This window comes from Oreochromis niloticus, linkage group LG10, assembly GCF_001858045.2.
Source record: "Oreochromis niloticus isolate F11D_XX linkage group LG10, O_niloticus_UMD_NMBU, whole genome shotgun sequence".
Taxonomy (NCBI): domain Eukaryota; kingdom Metazoa; phylum Chordata; class Actinopteri; order Cichliformes; family Cichlidae; genus Oreochromis; species Oreochromis niloticus.
Window position 1 is genome coordinate 20,531,949 of NC_031975.2, and position 23,640 is coordinate 20,555,588.

Consider the following 23,640-nt stretch of genomic DNA (forward strand, 5'->3'; position numbering starts at 1 on the left):
TTTCACTTGGATGTTGAAGAACGACGAGAGGTAACACGAAGAAAACTCTGTAAATCCTCTTATTTATTCATATCAAAGTGTCATGGTGGAGCGTCTGTGACAAATTAATCGATAGAGTCTATTGTTAGCCGTTTTGTAGACAACGGTAGAATACAGTTTTATTTAGTGAAGGGAAACTTCTTCAGGGCTGGGGGAATGTAATTGACATACTTAAAAGTATAGTTAAAGTATTTATTTGAATAGTACAAAGAGAGAAAATGTCTTTATTTTATTATAGTTTTTATTAATACATCATGTCTTTATTTTAAAAGTCTTGGATTTTGTAATACCTGAAAAGTCGAGCGCTAGGACAATAATAGATCCACAATAAGAACCGCACTCGGTAAACCTGTGACATAAATATCAGCCTGGAGGGGGAGTGCCATTTTTTTTCTTACAAGTTTAGTGGGGATTCAGCCTGAATGTGCCAAGCTGCTTTTTGGGGGGGACAGTTTATGGTTGGTGGCTTTAACAAGAAGTCAGAGACTGCTCTCAGAATCACGCTGTTATTTATACATTTGTTGGGAATGTTGGTGGTCGTTGAAGTGTGGGTTGAGACAGAGTCAGAATCCATGAGAAGACAAAAAAAAAAAAACAAAAAAAAACAAAAAAAACAACAATATTTAACTTTTCTAAAGAGTCAGATGCATTTGAAAGGGAGCATCACGAGTCGTAGGTAAAACTCGTAAAGCATGTGGCTGAGTTCAGTTTAACCATTTGTCAAGGCTGTATTCATAAAGCTTCCAGCTTCTGGCCTACAACCAGCCTTATTTCTATCACATGGATAAAGATTTTGCTTTAGAGCACCTTCACAGGCGAGACGTTTACCTCAGTCCCGTGAATTTTTGCTCTTTGACTTTCACTTAAAAGCATTATGAATACAGCCCGAGGCCCAACTGCACGAGGGGGGGGGGGATCTAAATAGTGTGTGTGTTGACAGTTCAGAGAGCGGTTACCTCCTCAGGCAATGACTTGGGAAGATTTAACAAGTAGTGCCACAGATCCAAGCCGTAAACATGAAGCTTTTGAGCGGTTACCCTTGATATAATTTTAAGAGATCCTTGATCTTTTACCCTCCTGGCCGCTCATCTTTTAGGTCTCCACAGCGAGGCTGCAGGGTTCGTCAGAAGTGCCTTGGCCTGATATGCAATGTATTTTACTTTGCTTGCAGCTTGCACATGCAGCCTTCTGTGTTAGAGAAGCCTCATAACGCTTGATGTATTGCTTAAAAAACACAAAAACTTGATTTTGTCCACTCTGGAGACTGCAAGTCAAATCTTTAGATCACAAAGTGGCACTAAAGCTTTATTTTAATGTCAAGTTTAATTCCAAGTTGAATTCTTTCATCTGTTTACTCTGCAATGGACAAATTTAATAGTCTATGAATCACTAAATGTCATCTTTGCCAATGAATTAGAAGTGAAAAAAAAAAAAAAAGAAAAAAAAAAAAAGAAAAAAAAAATGTCTGGATTAAATCTTTGGAGGATTTATTTAAAATCTGGATTTCAGAACCTGAAAAACAAATTTGGAATTTTTGCTCATTAAAAATAAAGAAATAAAATCTGATGTCTTAAACAGTGGCATGAAGAAAAACACAATCCAGCTTTCCAGATATGCTTTGAGTGAAATGCAGGATTTGTTTATCAACTGAATGGAGTTTGTTATATTAATATGTATAACTGTAGGCACATTGAGTCATATCAAATAAATGCACAATCACTACGAGGACCAATTCTTTACTTTAGGGGGAGGTGAAGGTGTGAGGGTTTGTGAACGCCATCTTGAAGCAAACATGATGCAAGCATGACAGTTTTATGTGCGCTTTTGTACCACCTGTGTTTTTATGCAAGACCAGGACCTGAATTCATGAAGCATTTAGAGTTCAGGTCCAGATTTAAAAAAAAAAAAAAAAAAAAAAAAAAAAAAAAAAAAAAAAAAAAAATTGTCTGCTTGTCAATCTGCTGAATTCTCTCTTACTATGTGAATGAAGTCGATGGGTGTTGCGGTGTACAAGTCCCAGTGCAGCTTGTCTAGAATGATCCTCTCCATGCGAAGAATCTCCGCTGTTGAAAAGTTGCATCCACTCTGCACAACCAGGTCTTTAACAGAGCCTATAACCTGTTAAACACACACAGACAAAAAGGGAAATGAATAAATAATGTTTTGAAAATGCACTGAAGTCAGAGGTGTTTATTTATTTTTTATTTCTATTTTTAAAATCATCATTGGCGATCATGTGCAACAAACTTGTGATTTTGTCGCCTTTGCCTTGAAACGGCAATAAGACGGAGTTAGTCTGCCATCAGTTTGCAACTGGTTGGCAACTACATGCAGTTTGTAATAACATTGCAATTTACTGTGATAAATCGGTGAAAATCCAATTCTGTTGCCATCTACATGCTAAATTAAGTGTCCAGTCAGAACCTCAGTTTAGAAAATTCTATAAATAGTGACATAGTTGCTGCAAGAATATTACCAGAATACATACAGTTGGCTAGTCTCCTGCTGAAAAGAGATGTGTTGCAGAGGAGTTTCAGTAATTTGCATAGACTGAATAAGATTGATTGCAAGGTTTTGGAAATCTGCACGTTTATAAATCAGACAGCAAATATATGCAAACCTTTACCAGTCAGTCTGAGAGTGATTGCAGTGAGTCTGAGTCACTGGCAACCTGTGCAATCACCTTGCAATCCAATGTGGAGGGTGAGGATATCACACGCTCAAGTAGTTGTGTGAAAAAACAAAAACAAAAAAAACCCCAACCCAATAACCAAAGTACATAAATTCAGTGCAGTCACCCGGCAACCACTGATTTTTTTTTTTTTTTTTTTTTTTCTCCCCCCCACAGTCGCAAGGAGGCTGCCCTCCAATTTTACTCTGTGACTGAGCCTTAAACTCTTGGTTTCATTTTTGCATTGTAGCTTATTTCTCTTACCTCATCTTCCTCGTTGATTTTGGCAGCCAGAAGCAGTGAGGTAAAAGCAATGCATTTCAGGTACTTTGTTTGAGCCTATAAAACACAAAAGGATTTGTTTAGTTTGCCTCCATAAAGAAAGACCCGCGGGAATTAAATCAAACATCACAATTGATAACTTAAGTACATGATATGTTGCAACAGTACAGATCTGCCTCGTTCTCACCTCTTTGTTCCTGCAGCACTGGATAAACTAACAGCCCCTCAGGGTGTGCATACACAATATCAGCTGTGAAATGTGCGCAATGCAACTTTGAATTTTTGGTTGCATATGCAGCTTAATTTAAAACTACATAATCCATTATTCTAAAGTGTAAACCAAAAGCCAGACACCACCACCATCACGTGTTGTTGTCTACCTTCACAGTAGACAGCAGACGGTTGAGGACACACACTCCCAGTGCAAAGGTCTCTGGACAGAAATGAAACAGCCTGTTCATTTCTCCAAGCCAAAGGATCATTTCTTGGTGTTGGGATGAAGAGATGTCAGCACCCTGAGCGGGCAAAGGATAAAACCACCGATTAATGATTTACATGTGCAAAGAACTACATTTTAGATGAAAGAATAAAATGCAACCTGGCGCAAACCAGAACCTGTAAGGTTTCTGCTGTGGGTACCGCTTTAAGAGGCACAATGACAGCAACATAAAAACCAGATGACAGGCTGCCTTTCTATTATACCAGCTGAACTACTTTGAGATGAAGAGATTTATTGGTTCCTGTCATAAGAACGGCTCCTTTTACTGACCGAATCAAAATTGATTTTCTGTTGGCATCATTGCATTTTTTTATATCATTGGAAAAAAAAAAGAAAAAAAAAAAGGTTTGAGCTGCCTGTAAAATGTCTGTGCTTTATAAACATTAAAAAAAAAAAAAAAAAACACCTTTACTCTTTACCTTTACTCTTGAAAATGCAAAAATGACACCCTATATTTATGCATCCCCTAACAACTATTGGCTCACCTGGATGCATCCATTTTTGAAGACTGGTACCTTCCAGAGGCGAGCCTCTCGGACCAGAGCGGCCTCCAGCAGGCCGTCCAGCCGACGGCTCTCCGCAGCTCCTGGGTTCTTCATCACATCCACAGCACAGGCCAGGCTGCACCCAGGGCACACACACCTGATGGTAGGGGGAGGGTTGGGTGAGACAAGAAGCAAGAGATTTTAAAAAGCTATCACATTCTTTTTCCTCTATTAATTAATAGAAGATAAATGATAGCAGCTTAGTAAAGTTCAGGAAGCTGAAACGTTTCACAGAAACAGCAACTTGAGCAGCTTCTTTAAATATAAACCAGTTTTGTGCAAAAAAAGTGATTTCCACGATCCACAGTAGAGATGAGTCAATCGATCCAAATATCGACAGTATCAACAGTAATATTAGTATTGGATTGATACTAATGGATAGGATTGATAATTGACCTTGTTTCTACCCCCCCAAGTTCAATATATTTCTCCTATTAATCAGAAAGGAGACACATTTGTCTAAATGCTGCCATTTAATGCAGTATTTTCAAAGGATATATAGGATTTCCTAATAATAAAGACCTCAGCAGTGGGGTCACATTACATGTTTAATTACAACTATTAAATAACAAAATTTCCTGTTTTTCCTGCATCTACTTTAGAATTTTTGTTTGTTTTTTAAAAATAGTTTCATAGTAAGAAAAAGAAAGTTTTATAATTAGAGGGAAGTCTGGGCAACAAGCTACCAAAGTTTAATCTGTAATTTTACACATGTAACCCAGAGAGTCGTGCTTACAGATGGATTTCATTTACTACAGCGGCATTTCTTCATCACGTAGAAAAACTGAAATGTACTTTTGAGATTGCCTACAGAAGGTTAAAGCACCAGTATCGGTTCTGGTATCGGTAACACTGGGCCTGCGCTCACTTGGTATTGGCTCGAAACCGAAATTTGCAGCGGCGGTTTTTAGTCTGCTTTGGTAAACAATCTGCTCTACTCAGAAAAAGAAGCGAAGCAGGAAATGAACTGCGCGCTCAAGTCTGCTCGACAACAATAACGCCATTTTCCCAGACTTCGACACTGTTGACAAAATGCAAATTCGAAGTCATTTGAAAGTATGGACTTTGTTCTGCTGTGCAGTACGTGCAGCACAATGCAGACGGGCTCCAGGCGGGATAATGCGCCGCAGCTGCTCCTGCAGCCTTTTGCACAGTTGTTGCTGCTGCAAACAAAAACATTTGTTCCCGTTGAATTCGTTCCCTTTAACCCTCCACTTCAGCCTTACCTCTGCGATTTTAAAAGCCGAGTGTCTCTCCGACGGCAGGTGCATTTATACGGCTTTTAAATCAATCCATATCCATCGAAAGCATCCAGAAAACAAACAACAGAGGATGATGCTGTTCGTGAAGTCAATCTCGGAAGAAAAAGCAGGTCGGAAAGGTCGGAGATCCACCGCATTATATACGAAGAGCAGATACAATTTTTAAAAAGTAAAAAAGGCGCCGAGTACCGAAAAAGCTGCGGGTGGTTGCAAAATGAGAGCAAAATAAATTAAAAAAAAAAAAAAAGGTGGGAAGCGTAAAAAAAATCTGGGAGGATTTGAAGACAGGCTGTGTTTTGAACGACTAGACTCCGCCCACTGGCGTGACGTAACGCCGCCTGATAAACAGAAATGTGTTAGTGGGTCAGACATACGGGACCCGTCACACAAAATGGGCGAGCTCGCTCTGGAAATGGAAGATTTGTGCTGTGTGCAGCAGGAAAGTGATGGTGTTTGCTCAGGTGCTGAAATATAAGGAGCTGCTCTCGGTTTATCCTGTGTGGGAATCATTCCGGCTCAGAGGCAGAAGGATGAACAGCAGCTGGTCTTTCTACCTGAAAAATATTTCCATTTGAATCCCATCCATTCCTCTTCTCACTGCTGGGATGCTACTGGTCCTGTCCCTTTTCTTTCCCCTCCCCCCCAAAGTCCTTTGCTACAGCTCATTCCCCACAGGGCTGTGAGATCTTGCAGCCTCACAACTCTGTGGCTTTGTCTGATTTTACAATTAGGACTTTTTTATTTTAATGAGGTGGTTCAGGCACCTGATTAGGATGCCTCCTAGGTGAGGTGTTTCAGGCATGTCCTACTAGGGAAAGGCCTCAGGGAAGACCTAGGACATGCTGGAAAAATTATCTCTCTTGGCAGGCTGTGGAACACCTTGGTGCCCCCCCCCCCCATGAGGTGGAGGAGGTGGCCAGGAAGATAAAGACAGGGAGGTCTCAGTGTCTGAAAATGGATGGATGGACCTTTTCAGGTAGATCTTTTGTATAGCTGTGGGATAGAAAGCACATGTGTAATATGTATGCCTGCAAGTAAGAGGAAATCTTTAGTTTGACAGTGGTGTGGCTGGAGATGAGTCTCAGGGCTGATTTGCAAGAGAGGGATAGCAGTAAGAGTAAAAGGGATGGTTTACATTATGGTGGTGAGACCTGCTACGATGTATTGTTCGCCCACAACTGGTGCAAAACACTGCAGCTAGATTTTAATCTGATGCAACCAACCAGAGCGTGTCATCCCAATTTTAGCTTCCCCTAACTGGCTTCCGGTTCATTTACTAATCTATTAAAAATTTTTTAATATGTCTTTAAGTCTCTTAGTGGTTGTGCCCCCTTTTATCTGTCTTAGCTGGTGCATCCATATGTCCTGCCTTGTTCTCTCAGGTCAGAGATGCTGAATATGGAGCTGCCAGGCAGGAGGAAAAGAGGAAGACCATAGAGAGATGGCAAGAAGGAGAAGGACTTACAGAAGGTTGGTGTGATAGAGGACACTAGGGATCGGGTGAGATGGTTGACCCCTAAAGAGAGCAGCCAGATGAAGAAGAAGAGTTTTGTTAATCTTTCTCTCACTGACATCAAAGTTCACCTTTCTTTCTTTGTGTTAAGTTTTGTTTGGTAATACTGTGGGTAATGTACTGCTAAGACACTGTTTACCTTAAGGACTACTCCTGAATTCTTAATCTGTAAACCTGAAATCTAATCTGACTGAAATTCTTTCCATAAGCCCGAAACTTGCAGTTCTCTGTAGCATTAAACATTTTGTGATGGCTGAAATGAATGTTAGTTCATGCACCACGGAGAGAAATGTGCATCTAACATTTTAATTTCCCTCAATCACATTACTCTTGCAAACTTGCTACAGGTTTTATCTCAGCTCAAGTCTGTAGACTTGTGTAGTCTTACTGTTTGCTTTGAAGTTGTGTGCATAGAGGCGACGCGTTGGGGGTGGTCAACAGGGGCCATTAGCTTAGTTTAACACTGTTTAATCTGGTGCTGTCTGAGCTTATAGCTTAGCTGCTTTAGCCTAATGAAGGAGAGTCTGAAATTGGGATCTTAAACAAACCAATTCTACGTACAGCATCGGCATTCCTTTGGTCAGGCGCGAAGTGCTGTGTCAGCAGTATTAGCTTGCCTATCAAGTATTAGCTTGATAGGCAGTGGACCACCATATAGTAGAACTGAATTTGATCTCTCTGTATCAAAAAACACACAGCCCAACTATCACTGGATTGTTTTTAAAGCCTATGCAACTTTTAATATACAAAAATACTATATATGTAAGACGGAAGCCTTATTTGGTATGCATCCAAATGAAAAGATGGCTTAGCCAATGATATTACAAATATATACATGCTTTAGTGTATACTGACTGCTATGCGCCATTATGAACCCTTTCAACATAAATACACTGCTCAAAAAATTAAAGGAACATTAATTCAAAGTACAGCATCAAGTCAGTTAAACTTCTGGCATATTGATCTGGGCAGTTAGTAGCAGAGGGGGTTGTTAATCAGTTTCAGCTGCTTTAGTGTTAACGAAATTAACAACAGGTGCACTAAAGGGGCAACAAAGAGACAGCCACCCAAAACAGAAATGCTTTTATACTTGGAGGCTGCTGACATTTTTGTTGTTGTTTTTCACTACTTTTGCATTTGACTAGGGTCAGTATCATTACTGGTAGCATGATGTGATATTTGGATTCTACAGAGGTTGCACAGATAGTCCAGCTCCTCCAGGATTCCACATCATTACGTGCCATTGCCAGAATGTTTGCTGTGTCTCCCAGCATGGTCTCAAGAGCATGGAGGAGATTCCAGGAGACAGGCAGTTACTCTATGAGAAGACCATAGAAGGCATTCCTTAACCCAGAGGTTCCCAAAGTGTGGGGCCAGGGGGGGCGCGGTATGAAAAGAAAAAAAAAAAAAAAAAAAAAGAGCGCTTGGACACTGTGGACAGGTTTTTGATGGGGCTCCCACACAAACGCGAAGCAGGAGATGAAGCATCGCCAAATATGTTTCCAAACCAACTTCCTTCCAAGCCAAAGACAGGAAAATATGGTGAAGCATATCTTCCCTTTGCTTCACCTGCACAAGTGCCGAGGTAGGTCTCCCCTGCAAAATTAGTTTCCCTGTGTCGGGAGCACGCGCTGGGCTCTCCAAATCACGGACAAACAGTATCCCACATTCTTGATTTTTAGTTCACAAACACTTCTTGTAATGACTAACTATTCCTGACATTTTGGACATGTTAGCTCTTTATGCAGTAAAGTTACAGTGGGATACAAATAATATCAGGCTGATCCTGCCGTAATTTGTTCCCCCTGTCTAAATCACGGACAAACAGTATCCCACAGCTGTTTGTGTTTAAACCCATTTTGCACAGAGAGGCATTTTTTGAAAAATGTATTGATAGCAATGTTGAATATTATTACACAGGAAAAAAAACAACTACATGTAAAACAATCACACTGTGACGCCTCTGCCTTTCTAAATGCAGGGACAGTAACTGCGTGTATATGTAAGCGTGTGAAACCTGAAGATAGTCAGATTAACAGTATTTTGTCTCTATCTGCCATTCTGCAATTCATCTCATGTAAACAATAACGTGGTGCACAGCGTGACGTGAAAAGAGGCACATAGCTTTGACGTTGCGTGACGAACTCAGTAATCCTCGTCCACACGTAAATGCAAAAAAGGAGTTTTAAATCTCCGTTTTCGGTGAATCGCAACGCCGTTTACGTGTTGACGAAAGGCCCAAAGGCATAGAAACAGCTGCGTTTTCAAAAATACCGCTGTAGGTGTGGACGCAGCGTAAAAGAGTTATTTTATTACTACCTGTAATTTATTGCCGTTTACTTGTATTTGCTTAATCATTTACTAAATGTTTGAGGTGTGAAACTGGCAAAAAAAGTTTGGGAACCACTGCCTTAACCCATCAGCAGGCCTGATATCTGCTCTTTTGTGTAAGGAGGAACAAGATGACCCCTGCCCTCTACAGAATGATAATTTTCATTTCTGTCAAATGACGTGGCATCCTTTCTTTCCCGACCCAGTTCATATCCAGCATGGTAATTTTTTTCCCATTGTTTTTTGAAAATGTTGCTTTAATTTTTTGAGCAGTCTATTTAGGAATGCACTAGTATTTAAAACAAATTCAAGAGTTTGATTTAGATGCATAAAGGTGCTCAAGAATGTATATACACACACGCACACACACACATAGAATAACACATTATACCATATCAAGCACCATAGCAGGAAAACATAAAAAAACCCCAACTTGACTTTCTGTGCAACTAGCGCGGATCTGCTGCACGCGATAGCCTGAATGCGGGTATCAAAATGCCACAGTCAAATGAAATTTCCTGTTACATAAATTTTTACCAACCTCAGAAAAACAAATGAAACCCCATCGTTGGTATTGCACCACCGCAGGATGTTGCAATCCATACTAAGTATTGCTCAATAAAGCATTTTTATTTTTACAGCAGGTTGTTTACCTCAGTCGCCCTCAGAATCCGTAGAAAACTTGGTTATAAGAATTCATGAAAGCTCATAAAAGCTCACCTCTAGTTTTATCCGGTTATCATGAATCACACCTATGTGAGGCTTTTTACAGTAAAACAAGCACTTAGAAAGAAACAAAAAATGTTTGAATAGATCAATACAAGGTTCTCAGATTCTCTAGAAGTGTAAAGACTTGTTTTGTTTGAGTGACAGTAAGAAATCACACAGAAATTTGCTTCTTTTGTTTCCACCTTTGTCTTTAACCAGTAAAAACATGGGAGCATTCATCAATGTGTCACCACTGGCAGCAGAATTTGATTAATTGCACCCAAGATGCATTTCATACAGTCTCCCAACCATGGACGGATGATAAGACTATTATTTGGAGTGACTGTTTTCTGACCCTTTTGCTCCCATTTAGTCAGATCTGGGAGTGATGTCTCTGAACAGGAAGATTACCTTGTGTGGCCTTTAGAGAAGTCAAATTAAGATGCTGCGCAACAAAAAACACGACACCAAACACTGAAAACAGTAAAAGGTGTTTTTGTTGCTTGGTTCTTTAATCCAGCAGCCTGCTTTTGATATGAAACCCAGACAACCGGTTTGAAGTAGTGCTTGCTCTCACATGAAGAAATAAAATACTTGCTATGTGCTTTAAGTTATTGTTTAAACGCACTTCAGCCCATAAACCAGCCACACATCATTCTTTTTATTTGCTACTCTGTTGCTACGTTCAGCTGCCATAAAATCGAGTCCATAGAGGAATTATACATAAAGGCAAACACCTGTGTTTAATGACAGGTTAAATTTAAAATCTGTTTTTTGCCAATAACTAATGGTACTGTGAGAGGCTGTGCTGCAGTTATCTTTGTTTAACACTTGTATCAGCAGCCTTTTTGCCTTCAGCCTGATCTTCAGTGAGCAAATGAAATTATCACATAGTGTCTCCCTCACTTCAAATGTAACTTTAGTACATTTTTAACAGCTAACTGTTTAAATAATTTAGATATAACTACAATACAATTTGATGGAAAACACAAAATCCCATATTTCACAAATTCTTGTATTTCAGCAGTTGAATAATGATACAATACCAACAACCAACAGCAGCAGCTGGCAATAATCACCACCAATAACAAATGACAATTACAACCAACGAACAGCAGAAACCAACAATAATAAACTACAACAACTAACAATAAACAACCAGCAGCAACCAACTACAACAACCAACCACTACAACTACCAATGACAGCTACCAAAAATCACTACAAACACCAACCATCAACACCAATCAACACCAACCAACAGACAATTACAGAGTCAGCCTTCCTGTTCGGTTTATTTAGTCTGTTGGTGTCTCCAGCTAGTTAAAGTAAAGTTTTAGTAAACTCAAACTAAACTAAAACTAAACCCTAAAATCATGCTATTCTTATATACTTATATCTGTGTTGGTCTTCCAGTTTTCTCCTCCACCACATAAACACACTCTCCCACGATAGACTCATTAAAGGAATATTTCAAACATGAGGTAAAATTAGGCTCACATTTAGAGAAAATCAAACAACACAACGGCTCTAGGAGAGAACACATTTGTGTCTCACAGTTTCCTGACTGCTTCTGTGCTTGTGGTTCCTGTCAGGAAAACCTCAGAAATGAAGCGTTAGACCTTGTCTGTCTATTTATACACCAGGCAAACCTTACCTTACACCAGCCAACAAACCATGGGCAGAAAGTGTTTGTTTTCTCCTCTCAGTCGTCTCAAAGTTGACCAGTGTGTCTGAACCAAGGTCAAGACAGGAATGTTGATAAGAAACAACAGTCACAGCAAGCAGCATATCTGCATGTTGACAGAGTGTAACTAGCAGAGTGAACACAGTATGTAGTGTATCAAGTCAGGCTGTGTTTGTCTTATATATATCTTTCTTGTCCTCCAGGCTCTGAGTGTTTAAACTGAGACTGGCGAGTTTGTGCAAAGATCTAGAGGTTATGCACACATATATTCTGGGGATGCACATATCAGTACTTTTTTTATATCTCCCTCATATGGTGTAATTCTCTTTATTTACCCAATTATCTTCACTTCCTAGAATCTGAACGCTACCATTCTTTTTCAGTGCTTCTCTTGATTGGACACTTTGTGTTTTATCATAGTTTTGCATCTAAAGCTGGTCAAGGCAGCAAAATAAACCTCTGCACTATGTAGACAATGATATTTAAAATCAGTTTTTCTTTTTATATGCAGTAATTTATGTTTGGCAGCATATCTCCTTTCTTGGACCTCCAGCATTCTTTCACATTTATTCATAGAGGACATAAGACTGGAAAAAGGTAAAAGAGCTTGCATCAGCAAGAACAGATAGGACAGATTATGCCAGATACAGCATGGAAAGGAGAAGCTAGCATGGAGGAGGGTTGCAAAGAGGCTTGCAAATGCATACTAACTATAGACTGGCTACAGCGGCTTAAATAGCAAAGGCTCTATATGAATCAGCTAAACTATCAGCTGATATGGGCTTGAACTGTATTCCTTTTTAACACTTGTTTAGTTACTAAAACATGATGCCTGACTGATTTTTTTTGCAAGGTTTGTTTCAAAGGGGTTGTTTCTTTGTATTAGCCAAGTTAATATGAAAATTCAGGAATCGAGATCGAACTAATCAAGTTTAATTTCTTTTGTGCAAAATTCCTTTCTTTTACCCTTCATTGGTCATAGCTCAGCAAGCAAACAATGGAGCTTTAATCACTTCACATAACTTGTGATACTCACTTGATTTCACAGTTTCAGATTGCTTGAACTTTTGCACTTTATTACTTAAAAAAAAAAAAAGTAATAAAGACCTGTCTGGAAGGAGGTGTCTTTTTTTTTTTAACAGCCTGCGTACAAAAAAGCCAATTTCTTTCAGGCATGTGAAAATCATTTCTAGATGGACTTTAAAAAATATATGTGCTTATTTATTTTCCTGTTTCTTGCAACCGACTATAGATTCACTTCATAAATAAATAAATAAAATAGATTAGACTTAACCAATAATCCTAAATTGTCAAGTGAAGCAATAACAATTTCCCTAGACAACATCAGTATTTACCTTAGGCTATCTGGGTAACCCAGTAAAAATATTTTTTTTGCCTTTAACACAGTTTTAATTTAAAGGAACGTATGTAATTATGCAGTGCTATAGTAAAATCACAAGGGAGTTAAGCCGGAGTGCTTGTACAAGAGTTGAAAACACTTACAGAGCCTCAGGGGTACGCTGGCTTCGGCTTCTTGGATCTTAAGTGGGAAGCAGAAGGAGACTCTACATGTTTAGCTTGATGTTTCGGTGATGTTTGAGTGCTGTCTGCTCTGATCAGTTTAACAAGAATTTACAGTGCGTCTGCAGACCTCCTATGTCTCCTGTCTACCCTCGTAGGCGAAGAATGCTCCACACCACACCGTAAATCATTGTCAACGCCGAGCCATCTCTGTCCTGTCAGGAAGGTTTTGTGCACTTGGCTGAGCACATTATATGCCCAAAGTCACATCTGATCTCTGACTTTGATCACTGCTGGGGCCAAACTGAGATGGCTGATCTTTTTGAGGCCCCTCTAGAGCAACGTCGCCTCCACATTACAGCTCACATAGGCATGCCCAGATTTTTGGGAATTCCCTTTTTGGACATAATGTACAAAAAAAAGGTCCTCATAGATGACCGCTGTTAACAGACAGTGGCTGATAATGAGAAAATAATTGATCACTGATTATCAGAGCTCATCCTGCAGTAGTTTCATACTATGAGTTTTAAGTATATAACCAGACTGTTGTTACTAGGGCCAATATTTTGTTCCAAAGTAAAATCTCTTAAAAACTGATGAATGCATGACCCAGACATAGCCTCCAGAGGCTGAATTATACTGACCTTGGTGGTACTCTGACTTTCTTTTTTGCCTTTAAGTGAAGACATAAATGTCCTCTTGAGAATGAATTGCAAAAACATTTTATAATCCCTTAACATTTAAAGTTCAGTACCTACAAAACTAATTACCTTCACACTGGCCTCAACTGTTCTTTGGGATTAGTGATAATCAGCGAATGTTAGCTTTCTAGCATGGTACACAGTACCCCCTTCTAGCGCTGTCATTCTGGGCTTGTTGGTTTGTGACATTATGTCTTCCACGTCATGTTTTATTTTATTCATTGCACTCATAAATGCTGAAGGAATAGGATTTTTCATGCTTTATCGATCCCACAAGGGAAATTATTGTCTTACAGCAGCAGGATAAAAAATAAAAACAGTGTATTCTAAAATAAGTGCCACAGATGCATAGTGAGGGCTTCATACTATGAGATAGTGGAAACATAGTCTTTTATATATACCACAGTGATAAAGTGTGAAGAAAATAAAAAATAAATATGAAGTAAAGTAAAAAAAAAAAAGAGGGAAAGTAATACTGAGATTGTGTAAGATAGGAATGGAAATTATATTAATAACAACAAATTTTTATTGACCAAGTAGGTGATCATTTGGTCCATATGAAGCCCATCTCAATGCCAAGAACTCAAGGTGTTATTGTTAGACCAACAAAGTTCAAGCATATTAAATTTACAGAGACATAAAGGTGATAAAAGTATAAAATCTTCACATTTGAGAGGCTTAAACAAGGAAATATTTGATTTGTTTGTTATAATTCGTCCACTTTTTTCCACCTGGGGTTGGGTATACCAGGGTGAGAGGCAGGGTATACTCTGGACAGGTCCCCAGTCTATTAGAGGACTAAGACAGACAACCATTCATGCCTATGTCCAATTTGTCTTTGGACAAATCACAAATATAGACAGACACAGAGAGGCCTCAGTCAGTCAGTGGATTCAAACCCTGTTTTTGGTGAGGTGACGGTGCTGACTAGCTTTATAACCAACGTTAGTCTCATGTTTAATGGTTTGCTCATAAATGGACCCGGTTAATGCTTTGATGACATATTTTATGACTTATTATGAATATTGATGTCATATAAGTCCATAATCTCAACATCATTATATGTTCATTTCAGTTTAATTGAAGTTATATGACACAACAAAAACAAGGGTTGTTAGTTAAATAAGATCTTCAAGAGGAAAAATGTGCATTAATGATGTTTAAACCCAAACATCTGACATTTTGCTCTGCTGCAGAATAATGTTTTCAAAGTCTGACTGTACTATTAATCTATAGAACACTTCCCATAGTGCACATGCGTACACTAAAGCAGTTCAAGCCAAATATTTAATGCTTCCAGTAAAATAGACCAGACTGTGTATTCTGCACTTATTCATCGACGTTTCATAGTGCAGATACGAGAAGGGTAAATGGAAGCTGGCCATCGAAATGCTGCTGGAATCACTAAAGGCAAATAGGCTTACTTCCTGCCAGCTGACATAAAATTAACATGAGCCATCAAACATCGCTGCATTTTCCCTCCACCACTGGGGGGAGACAGAGGCCAGCTCATAGGTGTTCCAAGCAGTCTCACCATTCAGCTGATTTTCATTAACCTCAGTCATGTTTTCTTTCATTTTCTTCATCATCTCTGTGATACGAAGATCAAATGCTGAACTGAACACCCATTCCCTGGACCTTTTTTAATAAAAGTACATTTCTTTCTTTGGTCCTCCTCCGGAGCACCCTACTGTCATTGGCTCTCTGATCTAAGGTTTCACCCCAGCTTTAGTGCATAACTTCAAGAGGGCAAGACTTCATATAGTAAGAGAAGAATTAGAGAAGAGGGAAAGGGTTGAAGACAGCCTGACCATCATGTCCATCTGAATAATAAAAAAAACCCACTGTGTTACTTTCTCCCCTGCCTTTACGCTTTTATTAAAGGTTGTACGCTGAAGGTGGAAAACATCGAGGTAATAACATTGAGGCCAGCTCAATCAATTTCATGGGCTGTTTAATGGAGAGGTGGCAGGTTGTCCTATTACTTTGTACAGTCAGTGTGTCTGATGAGACATAATGGACGGAAATAAAACAGTGGAAGGTTACATCACCTGTCCGTGTCTTCTTAAATCCAAAGACAGCAAATAGAATCTCTTTTCTTTGAGTGATGATCGTTAATTTTGTTGTTCAAAAAGAAAAAAAAAAAGCAGGAGGTAATCACCAGAGACTGAGTCACCGTCTTTTCTATTATTGCTGCATAAATATATGCAGGAACTCAGCATATGCAAATGAGTCAAGCATCTTGACTGATAAATAAATTGTGCGGAGCTGTTTCCGTGCACTCCCACTGCAGTATAACCAGAGTGCAGTTTTATGCAGAATACTTTTGCAGAGTGCATACAAGTTTTCTGTTTGAACTTGCATATTATCTAGTCTTTACTATTATGTCCTCCGGTGGGCTCTCACTTTGTCCTTTTACAGAGGTAAGCGTGAGTCACATTTTCTTTTGTGGAAGTAAAACACTGGAGAGGAGAAAGTTGCTTCACAGAAAGCAGTTTTGTTATTCATCACAGAGCACCAAGTGTTGATGCCGGGGCTGGTTTTGATCAATAGGGGGCAGTGTGGGTTCACAGAGGCTGCGCTGCTTTAAGTGAAAAGGGATAGTGAACAAAAGCTCTCTTGAGTACAAAGAGAGGAAAATATTATATAATAAAATCATCTTGGAAGCAGAGCAGCAGTCGCCTAGGAATTTCTGGAAACTCAATATCTTTCATTGTTCAAGTTTGAGTTTTCTATCCCCAATTCTTCTGGTGCCTTTCACCTTTTAGGCTTATATTAAAACGACCTTGATCCAGCGCAAACCTTTTCATTTTAGCATGTGTGCTCAGTTTAGTTTGTGTTTGCTCTGTGTCTCTCTCTTGGCATTAGATTCTGTGACTGGAGTGTCAGCCGTGGATTTTATTTTACCTTTTATATTTTGATTGCGGTCTCGCGTCCTTAACTCTCAAGTGCATCTCGCTGGTAAATCTGAAAGCAAAGAGTCAATGATTTACTCAGCGAGAGCAGTTTATTTAGGTTTAGCTAATCAGACAAATCAAGCATCACGCTCACTCATTTGAATAATTTCAGTGTGAGTGACTTGGTTCCAGTCTCATTCTGATTGGCTGAGGCGCTTGTGGAACCCTTTGTTGAATACCAGTTAACTTTAAAATTAAATTCTAATCACTAGTCTCATGCAAGTTAAAGTGGAATAAGCAAATTTCCATTTAAATCGTTTTTTTTCTGTTGCATAGCACCTCGGGTGAAGAGTTAAATGTTGGTCTGATCTGTATTGAGTGCGGGTTTACTTCAGGCATTAAACAAATTAAAATTTATGGCTCAAGATTGCTTGGCTGAAACCACCCACTGTATAATAATCATTATTGCACAGCTAATTGTCCACCACTGTACATATCATTATGTAGTAGTACCTGCAAGGGCATTCTTTACAGTTATCTAGAATTCAGTGGAGATTAGGCAGAAAAATTGTGTTCATTATGGGAATTATTAGCAATTTTATAAAGTACCCTAAACAATAAAACCATGCGATCAGAATGATCCGTTAATATATGATATCTGTATTGTTGCACCCCCACGCAACTTCTATGCATAATGTAGTTTGGGTTTATGAAAGCAGCTGTACATCCATTTCGAAATATCAAAATGCCTTCTGATCTAATTTCGCTGAAGTGAAGGAGGAGTTGCAGCTGCTGAGTTTTCATGCTGCACCACAAACCCCTCCAACTGTTTCTCATCTGCTTGCTTCGCCTCATCATCTTATATAAGGAGTCGACTGCACTCATTCACAACCCCGAAAATGTGAGGCACAGCTCTTTCGAAGTAGAATCTCATGACTTTCTAGCCATGTAAGCAGCAAAGCTCCTGGGAAAGTAGCACTTGTCTTGTCAGTCAGTTCACCAATTTGGATTGTCATAAAATTTACAGGCCAGTGGCAATTCTAGAGTCTGTTGGGGCCCTGGGCAAAAAATTCACAGGGGGCTCCTCTAACCAGAGTTCATTGCCATTATTGTTATAAATAATGTGACACCAACTGGAAAAGCAGTACAATAAAATGACTGTTAAATTATTACCCTGGATTGGTTAGGTTGGTTGGTAACTATGCTCTGCTAAACATGTCGACTCACCTGGACATGCTAGGCTGCCCTCCTAGCTAGGTTATGTTATTCAAGTGTCTCTCCTCTACAGTTGGGGTGGCGACCCCTTAGGACAAGAAGCAGTTGAAAGTAGCTTCTACTTTTATCTGCTCCACTTGTCTTGTGAATGTTTCTCCTCTTACTTCCTCTTTCAGAAGCCTGACTCCACTTCATATTCGTTTAGTGGTTTTCCTTGTTGTCATTGAGTTTATTTAAACAGAAACCTGCATGACGTTTGCAACCATAGTGAGGGTCAGGCGGGCTGCGTACCCACTGGAAGTGATTCGCTCATTTCACACTGTTTTGCAGTTGACGGCCAGTCACTTAAGGACATTCCAGGCTACATAGCTGGTTAGGTGTTTGTTGGTGATTACAATGGATGAAATGATAACTAGTATAGGGAAACAAAGTTTGCTAACTTGCACTACTATGGGAATAATTACCCAGTAATAATGGGCATTTAATGGGGAATATAAAACCTGGAAAAATTTGTACATCCACACCAAAAAAGAAATAAGCTGTGCGTTAAAAAAAAAAATAAGGAAAAGAAAACAGAGGGGCTCTGAATTTGATGATGTTGCTCCATTTTACATCAGAATGTGAACATGTCAGGAGGCTGATTTTTTTTAATTTATCCCAAAATTCGTTCCATATAAAATCAGTCAAATCAGTGACCAGTCTCCACCTGATCCCACAAAGTCAAGTGATTTTTCTTGTACATTCACTTTAGCACATCCAGTGAAGCCATCCAACCTTACCTTCGTACTAGGAAAATCGTCTATGCTGCAGGGCCAGATAGGATCGAAATTTGCTGCTTTTTTAAATCATAATAATTTTATATCTTATTTTTGAGCCTTCACAATTTCTGAAGTACATTTGATACCCAGGTGAAATATTCAGGGCTGGGAAAAAAACCAAAACACTCACATTTAAGCTCAGTTAAGAACCAACCAAATAATTTTTATATAAGCTCGAGGGGCCACAATCTAAAGCTAAAATCTTTCTATTTCTTTAGCCAACTTTGAGTATCAGTTTCAATAGTGAAACTCTACCAACTCTGGGTATTTTATCAATTTTCTGATAGTTCGGTGAAGAAAACTTACAAAAGAAAGTTTTTACTGAACTTTGTGCAGTCCTGTGAAAACCTACGATATCCGTACTGCTGGACTAGGAATAAAAAATTAAGTAGCAGCCAGGTTCTGCTAACCATATGGTCTTAATCATCTGCAAGTGTGACCATCTCTGTAAAGAGGGGTGTGGGCCTGCATGGGCATGTTTCCTGGGTCAGAGACTTAAGTATCAAGGCATTTTAGTTTCAGTCACACTGAGTTGTCAGCACAGAAAGACTAAACTGTATTCTAATTATTTTTGTTCTTTCCTATGATTAAACTATGTTTAGAAAGTCTTTTTGACCCCTAGGGAACTACAGTGTTTTACTCTTGATGAATGTCTGAAGGCATTCTCACTACTCAGAATACACAATGCACAAACATCCTCCCACGTGTATTTTAAAGAATAGATTAAACACCATTTCCACAAGTCTTGTTGGTGGAGTTTGAAAACCATGACAACTGTTTATTGATGTCATTTCTTCTCGGGAAGTGACTGAGGGAGCTGCATCAAAGACAGCGGCTACTGTGTAGGTGGAGGACGGAGGCACGCGGCATTCCGACATTTCTGAGGGAGCAAAACACACAGAAGACAAAGAATGAAAATTACAGGAAAAATCTGTCTTGCCTCCTCTGAGGTATTAAGCTGTGAGAGACATATGAACGGCTGGTTTGTTAGACCCACTTTATAATTAGACTTTGGGCTGCCACCATCATTTCTCATCTCTGTGGAAAGGAGAGCACCGGTCCTCATCACAGCAACCTGCCTGGAAGGTGCTCATTAATGTAGTGATGGACACACACACACACACACACACACACACACACACACACACACACACACACACACACACACACACACACACACACACACACACTTGGAAAATACTGACATCTACAGTAAGCAGACATTTCTTCTTTATTTACTTCAACATATCAAATAATTGTTATTCAACCAATTTTTAAATGAAGACAAGTTGTTTTGTTAACAGCTGTGCAATAATGCCTGCCCCAACAATCAGGATCTTAATTATCACACTAAAGTCAGTTTATGCTAACATCTGTTTCGCCGGCCTCTTTTTATCATCTTGGAGTCTCCCAAAGATAAAGTCCGTATTAAGAAAACAAACAGCAGTCATGTTTTATTATTGTAATGTTTTATTGTCAGCCATTGAAACACAGCAATGGAAATTCTGTGTTCCAGACCAGAAGCTTCTTTCAGCAGCCGTTGGGTTAGTGTATTGTTCTCCACCTCTTTGTAAAATAAACTTACATATAACATCAGCATAACTTTGTTTCAGAAATCCTCTGTTCCCCACCATGAGCTTAAACCGATTAGATAACGGTGTCGTCCTTTTTGTTTGAATGACTCATGTTAGCTTGACTTAATTTTAAGGTTGTTTTGTTTAAGTGCACGCCAAAGACAAAGCTTCAGAGTACTAAATACTTTGTGAGCTTAATTCACTTGTTGCTGCTGGTGCAAGAAGTAAAAAATGAAAAATACTCTAAATATAAAGCATTTTATAAAACTTATAGCAGTACTGTAAAGGGCTTTACATTGCATGTGCGAATGGCAATATTGGGTGTAACATGTTAAAAAGTTCAACCCCAATTGGTCACAGTAGATGGGTGCCCCTCCCTGCGCCTGGTTAAAAGGGAGTTTTTCCTTCCCACTGTCGCCAACTGATATATGGGGTTTTCTCTCTGTTATTGTAGGATCTTCACCTTACAATATAAAAGCATCTTGAGTCAACTGTCGTTTTGATTTGCCACTATATAAATAAAATTGCATTGAATTGAATTGAAAACGTATCTCTCAACGATGGTCTGCAATTTGAGTGCAAACAGCATTCAGGACAGAAACAACTCCATTATAATACTATTTCTACTGTCACACTAGGAAAAACGGTGGCTGGAGACTGTAGCATGACCCAAATTATTGCAAATGTCTGCAATCTTGTTGCCCTTGAAATGGCCTAAAACATGGGGACCAGATTTGTGACGTTCAAAACCACTCTGGTGTGTCCAGATGGTGATAAAATGGAAATATGGTTGACTCGGTCTTCAACTGAATGAGTTCTGACTGTGACGATGCTGGTAAGGAATGATACTAAAGCTGAGTATATGTTGACCCCAGCCTAACAGCCAGAGCCTGATTTTCAACAGGTGATGAGCTCTCAGGCTTGTAGCATTGTAGCCTCCATTTCTACCTATACATGCCTCTATAGTAGAAACACAATAGTCATTGGACTGAAGTCTGCTTAGGCCAGTTTTCAACTTTAATTTGTGTTGTTGGCTTTGTCTTCAACGTTAAAGGCTAAAAGAAAACCCATATGTCTATCCTCATTATTATAGGTATTTGTGTCAATATACAGGAGTGTAGCCTGAGGTTTATGTTGTAACGACTTACTTTCTCCAGAGAGTAATTAAATTACACTTTAAAACGAGTAATGAGCATTATATAATTCATAACTTTTGATGAGTTTTGTTGAGTAACACTGGCCAATGGGTGAATGAAAAACTGCAATTCAGAGTTTGGAATTCAAGGACGATTAGAGTAAAACACTCGGAGAAACTGGTCACCCTGAAACTCCACCACCAAAGCCACCACCAGGTGTTTGGTCTAGCTGCAGCCAACTACGCAATGAACCACAACAAAGGCACCAAAGTGTATAAACTACAATCGAAGGCACCCACCACCGTGACTACACACCTCATCACTATACAGAAACTGTTTCAAGTTTGACTTTCATCCCGTGTCAATAGAAAGCTTTTTGAAGAAGAAACAGAAACAGTACTGTAGGAGCTTCAGTCACAATGCGTTTTTCAACTATTTATATATGCTGGATAAATAGATGGGAAGTATGAAATTATGCTTGAGGTCATGCTAAGACCTGTATAGCCCTAGAAAAATGCATCTTATTGTGCTGCGTGTACAAACAGCTGTACTGATACATACAGAAGCATATCTGTGTCTAAACCTCGGTATTTAAGTCAAACACTATCTGCACTAACAGCTTTGAATATGAAAGTTTTCCATCAGACAGATACACAACTGTATCGTCTGCACGCACACCTGAATACCTGCTCTGTGACAAAATCACGCTGAATGATCATGAACTGAAAAGACATGAAGCAACGAGCCACAGCTGTGAGATATAACCATATTTTTCACCTGCCAAAAAAACAACAAAATAAACATTTTCCACTCAAAATAACACAGCTACTGTTTTCTGCTTGCATATATTATATAAAACCTTAGAATATTTAAAAAAAACTGTTGAATCTGGCAGTAAAAATATAATTTGAGTTGCTAGACTGTGTGTGGTTAGTTGTAATATCAGGATTATGTTGTTTTCTGCAAGAAAATTCATTGACAGATGTAACAAAATGCATTTTGTCTGTTCCAGCTGTGTAGCTTACTTCAGTAATTACACCGTAGTGCACTTTATCTGTGATACATTGTGTCTACATGAAAATTATATTTTTATTTGTTTTTGTGACTTAATGAGATGGGATTTTACGCCCATTCTTCTGAATTATTTTATAGCCGACTTTATTAGATCTTTATACAACGTCTTTTTATTGTGGGAACAGCTTATGTGTACAGTTTGAAGCAGACAACTGCTTTATTAGATTTACTAACCACTTTGCCTACAGGATATTTCTCTGTTTTATTGCTTAATGTTAAAATTACTGTTTCATATTCCGAGGTTAATCCAGCATTAATATTGTACGTTTTCTCGGAGTTGTCGGTTTAAGAGCTAATAGAATTTTGTAACTTGGCATTTTAAATCTTGCTTGTTGTACAGTTACTGAGCAAAGTATGCTTTACATTGTGTGTACTTACCCTCAGCTTAAAACACAGCCTGCACATACTGTCAAGTGATATACGGGTGGCCAGCGTTGTGGCCTCTAACAGCACTTTAACAGCCCTCATCCACGCTAAATTGATTCCTGCCTCAGCTTTTTTTCAGCTTGCTTCTGTTATCACTCATTCACTCACGGGGCTGGTAAATGAGAATGAAGGAAGAAAACACCATCTACTGTATTTAATAGATTTTAAAATTCATTCAAAGTGAATTTTGAATGACTTAAAAAAGTCTTTTGGGGAATAATGTGTTTTTGGATGAAGGATTGGATATCAGTTTTAATTGATGTGTATTTAGCGTATATGTTGAGCCTATAAGTAAACATAATACTATAAGATCTTCAAACTCAACTTTAAATTGTGAATAAAAAGTGAACGGGTTTGTACCTGACTTATATCTGCGTTACCTGTTACTGGGCAACATTTTAATGTAATCTCTACATTTTTATTTAGCTTTCCTGGGTTAGTTGAGGGGAAGAAAAAAAAGGTTGTGAAACCATGTGCATGCTGTCCCTTTAAAATGAAACATTCAATAAGCAGGGTACCATAAATCCTCACACGAACTGCAAACATGTAGATTTATTTAGGCCTGCCTGAATGAAAATCAATCAGATGATTTGTAAGTTTATTTCACACAGTGAAATGATTGGAAGTAATTACACAAATCATTCGAATCTTATAGATATAATTTTCTAACAGATGTGTTGTTTCATTCAAACTCCAGCTCATTAAAGACTTTAATGATTTTGCTGTAACTGTGTCATCTTTT

General features: G+C 38.8%; 1 long non-coding RNA gene across 1 annotated transcript; it reads left to right on the forward strand.

Annotated features, from left to right (window-relative positions):
- Positions 1-9,226: 9,226 nt before the first annotated feature.
- Positions 9,227-10,294, forward strand: LOC112848014 (uncharacterized). The gene is made up of 2 exons (XR_003221885.1): positions 9,227-9,363; positions 10,070-10,294. It is a non-coding gene; the product is annotated as an uncharacterized LOC112848014 (long non-coding RNA).
- Positions 10,295-23,640: the final 13,346 nt, after the last annotated feature.